General features: G+C 35.5%; 1 long non-coding RNA gene across 1 annotated transcript; it reads left to right on the top strand.

The window, feature by feature from the left end:
• Positions 1-5,979: 5,979 nt before the first annotated feature.
• On the top strand, positions 5,980-12,762 carry LOC144969039 (uncharacterized). The gene is made up of 2 exons (XR_013644715.1): positions 5,980-8,258; positions 9,273-12,762. It is a non-coding gene; the product is annotated as an uncharacterized LOC144969039 (long non-coding RNA).
• The last annotated feature ends 1,735 nt before the right edge of the window (positions 12,763-14,497 follow it).

The raw sequence follows: 14,497 nt of genomic DNA, 5'->3' as shown, positions 1-14,497 counted from the left end.
TATTTAAACCATTCCCCTTTGTCTTACTTTTTCTCGTGTCCTTTTAATTTTAATTGTAAATCTAGAATGTTTTTACTGACTATTCATTTTTCTTCCTTTTTACTGGCGCTGATATGACCTAAATGTGTCACAAGCGCCGTAAAACCTTAAAAACAAACAAAAACGTATTGTTGTTGTTATTATTATTATTATTATTATTATTATTATTATTATTATTATTATTATTATTACAGTGCAGCACCGATATATCATGATGGCACTCAAGTTCTGCGTTTTTGTACTTTAAATCTCTATGCTGTGTATAACATAAGCTGGATTTGAATAGGAAGTGCTGATAAATAAGAGCGAAATCACAAATGTATTGATTATGATAAAAATTGGTTGGCAGTAAACAAAAACAATAGATTTCTTCCTTTGATGTAAAGTGGCAAATAAAATAAGAAAAATGCAAGGTTGTCAATCAACAATTTCCTGCAGATGGGACAAATTTTTTTGCGTGATTATGGTCAGAATATTGAAATGAGCAGTGAAGTTTTTATCAATACAGTCTTTACTGACATCATAAGAATGCTTGATTGCTGTGATAAAGATAAAGAAACAGCAGCAAGAGCAGTAATTAAGACCTTGGGTGGCTTTGCCAACACCCTAAGGGTGATGCCCCATTTGACATAATGCCCAAGCGGAAGACAGGATTTACTTGATTTTAGGCAGATGCAGGCTTTTCATCACCACGTTCTTTAAATTCAATAAAGCTAGCAATATCCTCCCAAACTTTATTGATCCATATAAGGTGCCCAATATAATCTTGATTGATTTTACCTTTATAGCTTTACATTTGCCGCTGGTTTCCCTTCAATGTTTTGGTTGTACTTGTACCTGGATATCAACATAATGCTCACATCAACATTTTACCTCGCCTGATTGTGTTGATATAAGCGTGCTGCACTGAATTGTTTTTATCAGCTCTTTGCTGTATTGGATCAAAATTTCACTTTAAGAAACAAAACCATAATGCATTTTGCCAATTGACACCACTTATTCAGGGGTCAGTTCTTATACAATTTCAATTTGCCATAACTTACAAAACTCATTTTTCACTATCAATGGCTTTTTTTTTTTTGTTTAAACAACAAGGATATGTTTTTAGTTAATATTGAAGCTAATTTGAAACAGATGAGTGTTTATAAAAGTGCAAAGAAAGGTGTAATGTTTATGAATCTAGAAATTGCCTCAGAATTTTTTTCTCTCTTATTGTAGAATTCTACTCTGCTTTATGGGAACATGTTCAAAAGACATGATTTTTTCTTTTTCTTATGGTCATCAAATCATTTAATTTTTTTTTCTATCTTTCAAGCTTACGTTTACTGCCAGTTGTACTTTGATTTATTAAAACCTCCCATAGTGGGCAGGGAGGTACATGCTGTGTCTTCTATCCCCCCATACCCGTTTTCCAATTGTTTCCTGTCATTGTCTTGGAATGAGATTACTTAGTTTTGACCTGATCCTTGCCGGAGTTCCTTGGCTGGGAGGGAAACAGTCGAATGTATAGTTATAGTTTTGGGAGATGATCTTTTTTTCCTTGTAAATCATCTCTCTGTTATGCATTGTATTATGTTTAGTTTACATATTATATGATTGGTAAACATTTGAGTGTATTCCTCTTAGTTGGGACATGTGCTTGTGTCTGGATGAGACTTTTAGGTGATCTCAAACTAAGTACTTTGACGGTGTGGTTTAGGAATCTACATCTGTTCCCTATTTGAACCAATTCCCCCTTGTCTTACCTTTTCTTTTGTGCTTTAATTGTAATTCTAGAACTTTTTACTATCCCATTTTCTTCCTTTTTACTGGCACTGATCTGACCTTAATGTGTTGCAAGCGCCGTAAAACCCTTAAAAACAAAAACAAACATTTATTAAAACATTTTATTTATAACGCATCAATATGGATGTAGCATTTCATTGACATATATTGTATATTCAGATCTGTTTTCTTCGAATGAACTGCTGCAATGGTATGCAGACTGAACTCATCATTCAATAGGTTATGACATTATAATGGTGCTGTGGGCTGGGCACTGTCTGCCTCTGCGCCAAGGGGACCAAGTAATTTTATATTGGTTCATCCCCCCTATAGACTCTTCTGTTCTCTTGTTGTATCTGCTGTCCCTTTTACGTGACATTGAGATTATTTTGTTTTGCATAGGACCTGTCAGGAGTAGTTTTGTGAGTGGGAGACATTCAAATTAACAAAGTATGTCCTTAAGTTTTTACTTTTGTTTTGAGGTTTTTTTTACTTCTAGATTTTCTATTTTTAGCATTTTTGACTGGCAATTGCATGCGTATGTGCATTCGTTACCAATCAAGTGTGTCGTCCTTGAAAGAGACCATCTGTCAGCCTAGACAAACAAACATATTTTTCTAATGATCTCCTGTTCCTTGTTTGAACTAAGTCCCATTATCTAACTTTTTCTTCTTATTTTTTTCTATTTGTCCTGTTGGTCCGCCACTGTAGATTTTCTAAAGCTTGTGTAACGCATCCTGATTGTGTTGGCCTTCAGTTTTTGACAAATTCAACAGGCTTAATCTGTACATTCTCAATGTCTTTAATATCTTTTGTTTGCAAGATAGCCCTGGCCGAAATCCTCAGCTAGGATGTTATGCAGTGAATTGTATGGTTATAGTTTTTAGAGATGATATTTTTTCCCCTATAAATCATCTCTCTGTTATGTACTTTTAGAAGAATTAGTTTTGATTATATTGCAGTTTGTAAACATTTCAGTGTGTATCTTTCATAGCTTATGCCTGGATGGGACTTTTAGGTAATGCCAAAATAGGCCTGGGTGGGGTTCCCGACCTCCCATAGTGGGCAGGGAGGTTCTTGCTTTCTCTTCTATCCCTCTATCTGTTTTCCAATTGCTTTCTATGTATTGGATATGAGATTACTAAGTTTTGTCCTGACCCTGGCCGGGTGATGAAATGATCTAAAACCAAGTGTCTGAAGTACCATGAAACCCATAAATGGATGGGAGCATCACCCTTGAATCATATACCTATGATGTTCGCATGGGTGTACGATCCGATAGTGATGTCGTTTCTTCTTCTCTTTACTAGCCTATCCTGCTTCTTTGGTTTGTGATTGTATTTTTGACAGGGGATATTTTTTTTTTCTGTAAATCTTCTGCCTGTTTGTTCTTGGTTATTTATAATTTAGCTTATGATATCTTTAGGTCATGATTTTGATTTACATTTGTACTATCTTTGTTAGATTGCTTGTTTTTTTGTTTCAGCGGTCTCTCATATAACCTCAATTGTGTTGGAAGAGACCTAAAGCAACAAACAAACCCATAAAAATAAGCAAAGATTAAGCTGGTGTGTGGAACAGATTTCAAGCCTCAAATCTTCATTGAATCATTTGCGAAATGATTATCTTTTTCATATTTTCACATTTTAAAAATTCTGGGTACTTTTGACTTTTTGGCTGGCTTTCTAGATAGGGTTTTTGCAAAGATTTTTTTTTTTTTTAAAAATTTTAAGTCACTCATGCTTTATGTTGCTTCTAAGATAGGCTTGACGCAATATTGGATATGTCAAGCATGTTAACAGTACCTTTCAAGATTTTAAAAAGGAAATAAGTATAGATATATAATAGAAATAGAGTACCCAACGCTTTTGCTTTCTGACTACATCTTAGAAACAAGTTTTGTGTTATTCTATCCATTAGCAATGAATGATTATAATTTTAGTATATTTATAATAGATTAATTTGAGATTATGATTTCTTACTTATATATAAGTATAAATATTATTTATTGTTCAAAAATTGAATCAAGTCTTTTCGTAGGACTGCTACATTATTATTCATAAGGCAAGATTAAAGCAAATTTTTGTTGTTGGTCTTAATTGAAATCTCACTTTTTTTCTCTCACTGATTTATCTTAGGTATATTGCTATTGAGATCAACTTCTGTTCCTGTTCTTTTGTGTGGTACAAATCCTTTTCACATTCTAAATACAAAGATCATCTGCTGATTGCACTGTCCTTAATTTAAAAGAAAAGGGGAAATCTCACGATAAAAAAGCAAAAAATGAAAAGGAGGTGTAGGCTAGACTAATTATAATTATTATAATTTATTATTTGATTGTTGTTGATATTAAATCACATTCCTGATCGTCCCTATAGTACATTTGATTATTATTATTATTATTATTATTATTATTATTATTATTATTATTATTATTATTATTATTATTATTAATATTATCATCACTATTATTATTATTATTATTATTATTATTATTATTATTATTATTATTATTATTATTATTATTATTATTATTATTATCATTATTATTATCATCATCATCATCTATTTTATTGTGATCATAATAGTAATCAGTATGTGTGTGATAGAGAGTGGAATGATGTGGAAGTAAGATATTGTTGTTTTATGCTGATTGGGGGGGGGTCATCTTTGGTCCCAATTCTTTATTAATTATTTCCAGTGCGCAGTTGTGAATGTCAGCTTTACCGGGTGGCTCGTGAAGGGGTGGGGGGGGGGGGACTTTTTAGGTTGCTTTTAAATTTTGATCAGATCTGTCCTGGATAAGGGAGGGAGGTTAAAAAGATTTGATAAATTTATCCCGACTGGAATTGATGAAAATTTTTTATTATTTTGTCTCATGTCTTTCCCACATTTGGGGTAAGGTCTTTTGACCTTTCACGGTGTACAGAAAGCCGACAACAACAACAAAAAACTTTTGCTGTGTCTTCTATATCCCCCTGTCAACCTTTTCCAGGTTGCTTACCGTCTTTGTCTGGGAATGAGATGACTTGGATTGTCCTGACTCTGCTTAGATTCCTTGGCTGAGAGGGAAACAGTCGAATTTGGAGTATTAGTTTTGGGAGATTATGATTTTTTACTTGTAAGTCTGTTATGTACTGTTTATAGTTTTTTTTTATTTGAATACATTTTGTAAACTCTTGAGAAAGCCATGTTGTTTACATGGCTTATTAGTGCTTGTCATACTGTCCTCGATGGTTATAATGTGAATGGCAGCACAATGGGGTTGAAAAGAGTTTAATGCATTCCATTTACTTGTTGCTTTCACATTGAGTAACTCAGTTTTTAAATTTAAAAAGTATAATTGGTCACTTTGGCTAAACTAAATACTCATGGATTGAGTTAATCTGTTGGATTTGAATGACATTCTTTGTTGAATGCAGCATGAATGTTTTAAAAATATTTTAGTTAGCTAGTCCTCTATTTCCTATGTATCTTGTTTTCCCATTCCATGTTGCTCTCTATGCTTTGATCTGGTTTGACATTACTCTCTTTTTTTTTAATTCTACCTGGTTCTGGCTGAGATATATTGCTGGGAGGGAGACTGTTACAATTGTCAAAATCTGGGTGGGGATCCTGACCTCCCATAGTGGGCAGGGAGGTACATGCTGTGTCTTCTATCCCCCCATACCCGTTTTCCAATTGTTTCCTGTCGTTGTCTTGGAATGAGATTACTTGGTTTTGTCCTGACCCTGGCTGGAATTCCTTGGCTGGGAGGGAAACAGTCGATTGTATAGTTGTAGTTTTGGGAGATGATATTTTTTTCATTGTAAATCATCTCTCTGTTATGTTGTATTATGTTTAGTTTACATATTATATTATATGATTGGTAAACATTTGAGTGTATTCCTCTTAGTTGGGACCTGCGCTTGTGTCTGGATGAGACTTTTAGGTGATCTCAAACTAAGTACTTTGACGGTGTGCTCTTGGAATCTACATCTGTTTCCTATTTGAACCAATTCCCCTTTGTCTTACCTTTTCTTTTGTGCTTTAATTGTAATTCTCGAACTTTTTACTATCCCATTTTCTTCCTTTTTACTGGCGCTGATATGACCTTAATGTGTTGCAAGCGCCGTAAAACCCTTAAAAACAAAACAAAACAATTGTCAAAATATAATGTCTGAAAGATGATTTCCCATGTGTTGTGCTTTGTAAACATTTGAGTGTATCCTTCAAAGCGGAATTCTTTGCATGCATGTGCCGGGATGGGACTTCTAGATAATGTCAAAATAGGCACATTGGTGGATTGCTTATAGAATCTTCTATTCCCTATTTGGCTTAGTCCCCGTTGTCCTGCGTTTTATTTAGGTTTTTAACTTCAGATCCTTTTTGCTTGCACTGAAATGACCTAATAGTGTTGCAAGTGCCGTAAAACCCCTAAAAACTGAAAGCGTACTGAAAATACTACTTAGATTAGAGCAATATAAAAGAAGGGTGTTGAAATGTGTGTTCATATGTTAATAATTAGTGAAATGATTCCGTCATATTTTTGGTAAATGAATAAGCCCAATTACTCCTATGGTTTTATTTCACTGCATATGTCTTGTTTAAAAATCCATGAAAGGTGAATATGTCATTATTTCTTATGTATTTCTATGTATTGAACTATGAGCCAAAGAACAAAGATCTTTTTTTGGGGGAATTAGGGGGGGGGGGGGTAGAAATTATAATTTCTCCCATAATTTATTTGTTAGTACACCAGAACTTGTTTCATTAGGAGAATGGGGTGGATGGAAATTTCCATTGGGACTGAGGGATTCCATAGCACTGCTTTGGCCGGCCACATCTTTACCAGTTCACAGCCCCACTATCTCTCTTATCTCCCTATATCAGTTTTCCTTATTCTGGAATGGGGCCATTTGAATATTGCCAGGAGTCCCATAGTGGGCAGGGAGGCACTTACTGTGTCTTCTATCCCCCTATATCTGTTTTCCACCATGCTTTTTGTCTTTGTCGTGGAATGAGATTACTTAGTTTTGTCCTGGCCTGATACCCTGGCAAGGAGGGAAACAGTCAAATGTATAGTTAGAGTTTTGGGAGATGATATTTTTTGTCTTGTAAATCATCTCTCTGTTATACACTGTATTATTTTTGTTTTACTTATGTATGATTTGTGAACATTTGACTGTGTTTCTCTGAGTAGGATTCCTGACCTCCCATACTGGGCAGGGAGGTACTTACTGTGTCTTCTTTCACCTTATATCTGTTTTCCAACTTGCTTTTTGTCTTTATCTTAGAATGAGATTACTTGGTTTTGTCCTGACCCTGGCTGAGAGGAGGGAAATAGTGAAATGTATAGTTAGTTTCGGGAGATGTTAGCCTTATAGCAGCAACTTGAGATGATCAATTTAATTTTTAATCAAATACAACTTCATATTTTATAAAGTGATATTCACGCAGTGGATGACATTGATATTAATTCAGCTGGTGATTGTTGGAGGCAACAGATGAGGTCATCTATCCCCTTAATTTGGTTTCCCTTTCTCCTTAACTTTGTTGTCCTGTCTGGGATTGAGACAACGCTGTTTTTACCTATACTTCGCTGGAGTCCTTTTCCAGCTCTTTTAGGATCCGTAGTTCTCATTAGCTGTCTATTCTCTCCTCTATAATAAATATGTCATGCATTTTTCTGTGCTTGACCTGGAGTGGGGCTTTTTGGTTTCGCCAAAGCTTTGGAGTTGGAATTTCTACTAGAAGAGATCTATCCAACTATGTGAATTTGGCAATTATCTCCCAGTGATGTAATGTTATTGCTATGCTAAATCAAAATCAGGAATTTATCATTTTGCCTGCATCAGTCAGGATTATAAAGTAGACTGAGTTAAAATGCAAGACGACAATGTTACAAGGATCTGTTTCTCTCTTTGAAATTAGTCCCTTTATCCTCTCACCTCTACAGTGACTTGAAAAGTCATGCTAGTTCTCTAACTTTCCCATCTATTTCCATTTACACTTTAGCTGACTTGACTTGATTTTTATTATACGAACATTGTCAAACCCCAATTTAAAAAAAAATAAAAAAATTTGGTTCTTGTTTGCATTCCATTTCCATTGAAATCAGTTGTGTATGAATATTATGTGTACAAGGGCTGTGTGTAAATAAGGTTACGTTTCAAAATATTCCAACTGTTGGGGATAAAGATTTTAGTTGATGTATATCCTAATATATTATTGAATGGTCATTTTCTCATCATGACTATGTACATGTTTGCTAACAGCAGATGACTATGCTAATGTTGTTATACTTTTATCATTATTGATGTACCAGATAAATAGGTGAGTGGTGGAGTTTCCTCTCCTCCTCATTAGTCGTCCCTTTCTGTGACTATCTGAACTTGTCATGGAATGAGGAGACTTGGCTTTGCCTCAGTCTTTCTGTGAGTGAGATAAATGTTTGTGCGTTTTACTGTTACTAGGTACGGCAAACCCTCTTATCGAGTCATGGCTTTATTGGCAAACCGAGAATTTCAACTCAAATCGTCACTCTCTTTTTCTCATTTTCAGTCCATCAAATAAAACGTGTTTGGTATCAGATTAAATCTCAAATCTTCATCTTTTAAAAAATGTTTATGCTTTTTTCATAAGATTTGCCGTTATTTTATGGCTTTGAGTTGAAGAAGAGGGTTAAACTCCGATTTTTGAACCGGCGCTCCGCTACTCGAACACCGTAACTGACGGTCATCTTTTCTCTCCGCTCGGCTGTTCGCGTCAGCACTATTAATAGTAACGCCAATGGCTGCATCAGAAAGAAAATTGAACAAGCTTTCATTCGATACCAGATTCGCATTTTTATGATCTTTTTCAAAGTTTGAAGTTTCAAGTTAAAAACTTTAATTTGATGAAAAAATTAAGAAAAATTTGAAAATTTGGACGATTGTGGTATCAAAAGAAAGTTTAAAATCTCAGCTTTAAAATGATGTATACGAAGGCAAGATTAATAGCTTTGCGGTCACCAGCCAACTGAAAACGAAACTACAACTACAAATTTGCCGTATTCACTTCACTCATACGCCGGCTCAGGCAAGGGGCACAATCGCTGATATTTCGTAACTTTGCGTTGAAATTGACAATTTTGGCTTTGTCAGCTACTTTGGGGGCAAATTATTTCTTTTTTACTTAGAGTTGAGCTCAGGAAAAAAATACACATATTGTTTATAAAAAGATGTGTATTGTTAGAAAGTTACAGAGGTCTGGCTTGAATATTTATGAAAATACGGCATTTTGAAAACGGACAAAAGGTTGCTTTCAAAGCAGCCCAAATTTGGGCGATTTTCTACAAATTTCGAAATAACATATCTTTTTAAATTTTTAACCAATTTTGATAATTTTGATACCATTTTAATCAGGAAAAAAAGTTCTACCTATTGAATGCAACTTAAAGACAACAATTATATAATCTAAATTTGGGTTTTCCGTACCTACTGTTACAGATTGTATTTTATTTCTCCAAGGAACCATCCGAGTCCTTTTTGGGAAGGATCCCATGCTGTTTTTATACAGTGCAACCCCTGGATAACGACGTCACCCAGGACCATAAAATTATGTCATTGTTCTAGGGTTTTCCAGATGGCGGAAAAAGGGGGGCTTGGTGAGACCTGTGTATACATAAAAGTGCAATGCATGGACCAGGCTTGAGAGAAGAAGCGTCCCAACAACGTTAGAACGTGTATTTCTCTTGTTTACAAAGCGTATATACCAGTTATGCTATCACTCTCATTGTTTCGCTCGAACGCCATTTAACAAAACTAAGAATAAATCAATAAAATTAAGTGCCATTATGATAATATTGCACATCTAATTTTTATTTTATTGAAAATTCATGCGATACTGCTGATGAGATTTTGAATACCGAAATTTATATTTAAGTGCACCAAAATTTAAAAGCACTTAAATTTAGTAGACCCACATCTTGCAATACTAAAAACAAAACAAAAAACAAACTAGTTGTTAACTACAATTATATCAAATTTGGAATGATTCTTAGAAAAACAACTGATTTTTCAAATGAAAATAATAAAGTGAAAGAGGCTGTTATTGTTTTTTCCGCTATTCCAACATTTTATAAGACCATAAATATCCATAATTGCCCCAATTGGACACAGCATTGCATTGCCTGATATCATTTTACCTCCACTGACCCCAGACAGTTAGCTGACAAGGAAGGTTGATGGACGCTTGTGAGTTCCATCCACTTCTTTTGCTGTGGTTCCATATGAACTAGTGCAGATTCCACGCAGTGCAGCAATCCTGTGTTCTGATTGGTCAGTAACAAAGTGATCTCATTGCACTGTGCAGTGGGAGGGGAAAAAAGCATTTTTTATTGGTTAAGAGTACGAGATAACGATGGTAGGATATGAACTGCCGATTATTGTTATATCACAACAACGTTGCTATACAGGGGTTTTACTAAAATGTATGTTGCCAAACTGGGGTTTTTATTACTAATAACATAGCAAAAAAATCGGGACCACAGCTCAATGTCGCTATCCAGAGGTTGCACTGTACGAAACTTTGGGTGGCCTTAGTCTTAGGCTTGGCACAAGGGTAGATTACTGCTGTCTTCCTTTTTTTCTCCAGTACCTATTATATAGAGTTGCTGGCATTCAATTAAATCTTATCTGTAAATTTCTTATGTGTACGATCTTCTTTTTCTTAGTAGGGGCTAAAATGACCCAATTGTATGTCATGTATGCTGTTGAACTTTAAATTAATAATCGATGAAGGGCATCATTGCTTTGTCTGGTATATTGTGACTGTTTTGGTCGAGTAACGAGGAATCCAAATAAAGTCAACCAATCTTTCTGGTCAGGCAATGTTGGCTATATCAAGATTCCACTGTAATGTGGTCTCAATAATAAGATATTCATGGCTCTACATCTCTGGAGGGAGTCCCGGTAGCTCAGTTGGTAGAGCACTTGCTTCACACGCAAAGGGTGCAATCTGGGTGCAGTCGAGATTACTGGGTGGGGTTCCCTACCTCCACAGTGGGCAGGGAGGTACATACTGTGTCTTTTATCCCCTTTAGGCTGTTTTCCAACATGCTTTCTGTCTTTGTCTTGGTATGAGATTGCTTGGTTTTTTCCTGGCCCTGGTGGGATGTCCTGACTGAGAGGGAAACAGTCAAATGTATTATAGTTAGTTTTGGGAGATGATATTTTTTTTCCTTGTAAATCATCTCTCTGTTATGAACTGTATTATGTTTGTTTACGTGTTATATATAATTTGTAAACATTTGAGTGTGTTCCTCTTAGTGGGGACCTGTGCTTGTGTCTGGATGAGACTTTTAGGTGATCTCAAACGAAGTACTTTGATAGTGTGCTCTTGGAATCTACATCTGTTTCCTATTTGAACCAATTCCCCTTTGTCTTACTTTTTCTTGGGTGCTTTAATTGTGATTCTAGAACTTTTTACTATCCCATTTTCTTCCTTTTCACTGTCGCTGATATAACCTAAATGTGTTGCAAGCGCCAAAAAAACCCTTAAAAACAAAACACAAAAAACAGTCGAGATTATTTTTTTTTCTGACCCCCCCCCCCCCCCCCCCCCCCCCCCCCCCTCTGTCCACCCAGCAGTGATTGGATAGCTGGGCCTGTTAGATCTGGTGGAAATTACTTTGCAACATACTAGCATTCTATCCAAAGGGTAACAAGCAATTGCTATAGTCTGTTTCAGGATAAACTCCGGCTCCAATGGGCCCAATGCTCTGAAGGACTGCTGCACCTCTGGAAATTAGTAGGTCTCAACTTTGATTTTGAAAAGGTGTTAATATATGTACTATTATTACCTTCTGGTGTTAACACAGTTACTTTTATGACCATCTCGTCATTTTTTTTTTTTCTTACATGAATTGATTTTACGTAATTGGAATACTACATGTAAGCAAAGGGAGGTAAAATATCCAGGGTTACAGCATGGCTGCTGTTGTCATTTTCATTCATCCTATGTCCAAATCTATATATATGAAATTGTGTAATGTTTAATTGGCTTTCATTTTTGGTGGGGATCGGTGTAAGGCAGTGATTTTTGTCCAAGAATTGGTATAGAAGCACATGTCTTCTGTCAACTACTTCTGTTCTTCCTTTTTTTTCTTTCAAGGCTCAAAATACTTGTTTTTTTCCTCACCACTTAAATATAAATAGCCCAGGTTTGTCACAAATGCAGCCGTAAAACTTCTCAAAACAAATAATTCAACAATCATTTTTGTCATGGAATGATATGGTGTAAATGTAAGCAACCTCGATAATGAAGCTAATATTGTTAAATGACTTTGTGATGATGGCTGTGTTAGATCAACAATATGTAACATTTTGTAGGAGTTGTTTTAACATGTGTGTGTGTGTGTGTGTGTGTGTGTGTGTTAGGGAGGGACTGAATTTGATTATATGAATATGGTTTGTTCATCTGATTCCTCATTCTTCATCGGATCTGGTATCGATAAGTCACTTTGATTTGATATGCGGCTTCTCTTTATGTAAGAAAACTGTTTATTTGCTTGCATGTATTTAAAGACATACGGTGATATTTTGTATATATAACTATGTGAAACGAGTCACTTTATTGTATGATAGAATTGTAATATATTTTCCTTGAGATAATCATGCATCTCCAGTGAGCTAAGATGGCTGCTTATTAGAATTGTTGAACCTTTTTTTTTTTCAATGGAGTAGAAGAAATTTGTAATGCTTTTGTCTTTTTTTTGTTTCATAGTCTGCCCTGGTCACTGAACAGTAATGTACGGTATAATTTTTAAAGCTATTATAAGGATTATAATCATTATGACGCATTGTCTACTGTTACTTTCCAAGACACAGATTATGATACTTATCTCTCATCCATTGATTTATTCATATCTTGTGATATATACTATTTTGTGTAATTTATAATATTTGAATAAATATGACTCAAATTATGAAACTTAAATCTCATGCCTTGTCTAGCTGTATGGGTGTAATTCGTGTGAGTTCTTTAGTGTAACTGGGTGGGGTTCCTGACCTCCCATACTCCCATAGTGAGCAGGTGGTACATACTGTGTCTTCTATCCCCTTATATCTGTTTTCCAACATGCTTTCTGTCTTTGTCTTGGAATGAGATTACTTGGTTTTGTCCTGGCCGTGGCCGGAGTCCTAGCTGGGAGGGAAACAGTCAAATGCATAGTTATTGTTTTGGGAGATATTTTTTTTCCTTGTAAATCATCTCTCTGTTATGTATTGTTATATTTGTTATTTTGAATTTATACTATGTAAGCATTTGAGTGTATCCCTCTTTGTTGGATTTTGTGCTTGTGTCCGGATGAGACTTATAGGTGATCTCAAACTAAGTACATTGGTGGTATGCTCTTGGAATCTACATCTGATCCCTATTTGTTCCCCATTCCCCTATGTCTTACATTTTCTTGGGTGCTTTATTTGTAATTCTAGAACTTTTTACTATCCCATTTTCTTCCTTTTTACTGGCGCTAATATAACCTAAATGTGTTGCAAGTGCCGTAAAACACTTAAAAACAATTACAGTGGAAACCATTTATAACAGGCCCGGTTATAACAGGGATCAGGTATAACAGGGATTTTTCAAATCCCCGTTTTTTACCTCTCTTTGTCTCTATCAAAAATTATCGGTTATAGCATGGCCTCACTTGAACCAAATTGGCTATAACAGGGACAATGCCTTTTCACACGGGAACAATCAAGAAGGAAAACTGCTGAATTTTAGTCCTTGTCGCACGGTGAGGAACATAGATAACTCTCTCTCTCATCCTTGTAGTCGTCGTCATAGTAATGGTAGTAATAGAAGTAGTAACAGAAGTAGTGATAGTAGTAGTAGTAGTAGTAGTTGTCGTAGTAGTAGTAGCAGTAGTAGTAGTAGTAGTAGTAGTAGTAGTAGTAAGTAGTAGTAGTAGTCGTAGTAGTAGTAGTAAGTAGTAGTAGTAGTTGTTGTAGTAGTAGTAGTAGTAGTAGTAACAGTAGTAGAAGTATAACAGATTGATAGTTGAATGGATTGATGACCAAGTTGATCGACCATGAAGTTCACACTTTCACACACCCTCGCAACATTTTGTTTGTTTATTTTTATGTAATTTTTGCTAACAACGCGTCTGTTCTGTACCCGAAATGCAAATGTTTACTGTTTTCTCATATAATTTTACGCTGCCAGTTTTCTTGAAAAAGTAAATTACGTGCTTATTTCCCTTGTATTTCTGATGTAACAGGGATCGGCTATAACAGGACTTTTGCTCTGGTCCCACCATCCCTGTTATATCAAGTTTCCACTGTAAAACAATGGCCTCCCATAGTGGGCAGGGAGGTACATACTGTGTCTTCTATCCCCCTATGTCTGTTTTCCAACATGCTTTCTGTCTTTGTCTTGGAATGAGATTACTTGGGTTTTGCCCTGGCTGGGAGGGAAACAGTCAAATGTATAGTTAGTTTTGGGAGATGATATTTTTTCCCCTTGTAAATCATCTCTCTGTTATGCACTGTATTATGTTTTGTGTATTATATACGAGTAAACATTTGAGTGTATTTCTCTTAGTGGGGACCTGTGCTAGTGTCATGATGAGACTTTTAGGTGATCTCAAACTAAGTACACTGATAGTGCGCTCTTGGAATCTACAGCTGTTCCCTATTTGTTCCCCTTAGTCTGCCTTATTCCTGAATGA

This window comes from Berghia stephanieae, chromosome 3 (assembly GCF_034508935.2).
Source record: "Berghia stephanieae isolate SIO BIC M18660-M18661 chromosome 3, UCSD_Bste_1.3, whole genome shotgun sequence".
Classification (NCBI taxonomy): domain Eukaryota; kingdom Metazoa; phylum Mollusca; class Gastropoda; order Nudibranchia; family Aeolidiidae; genus Berghia; species Berghia stephanieae.
Note: the sequence above shows the minus strand (reverse complement) of the source record. Positions and strands in the feature narration are given on the sequence as shown.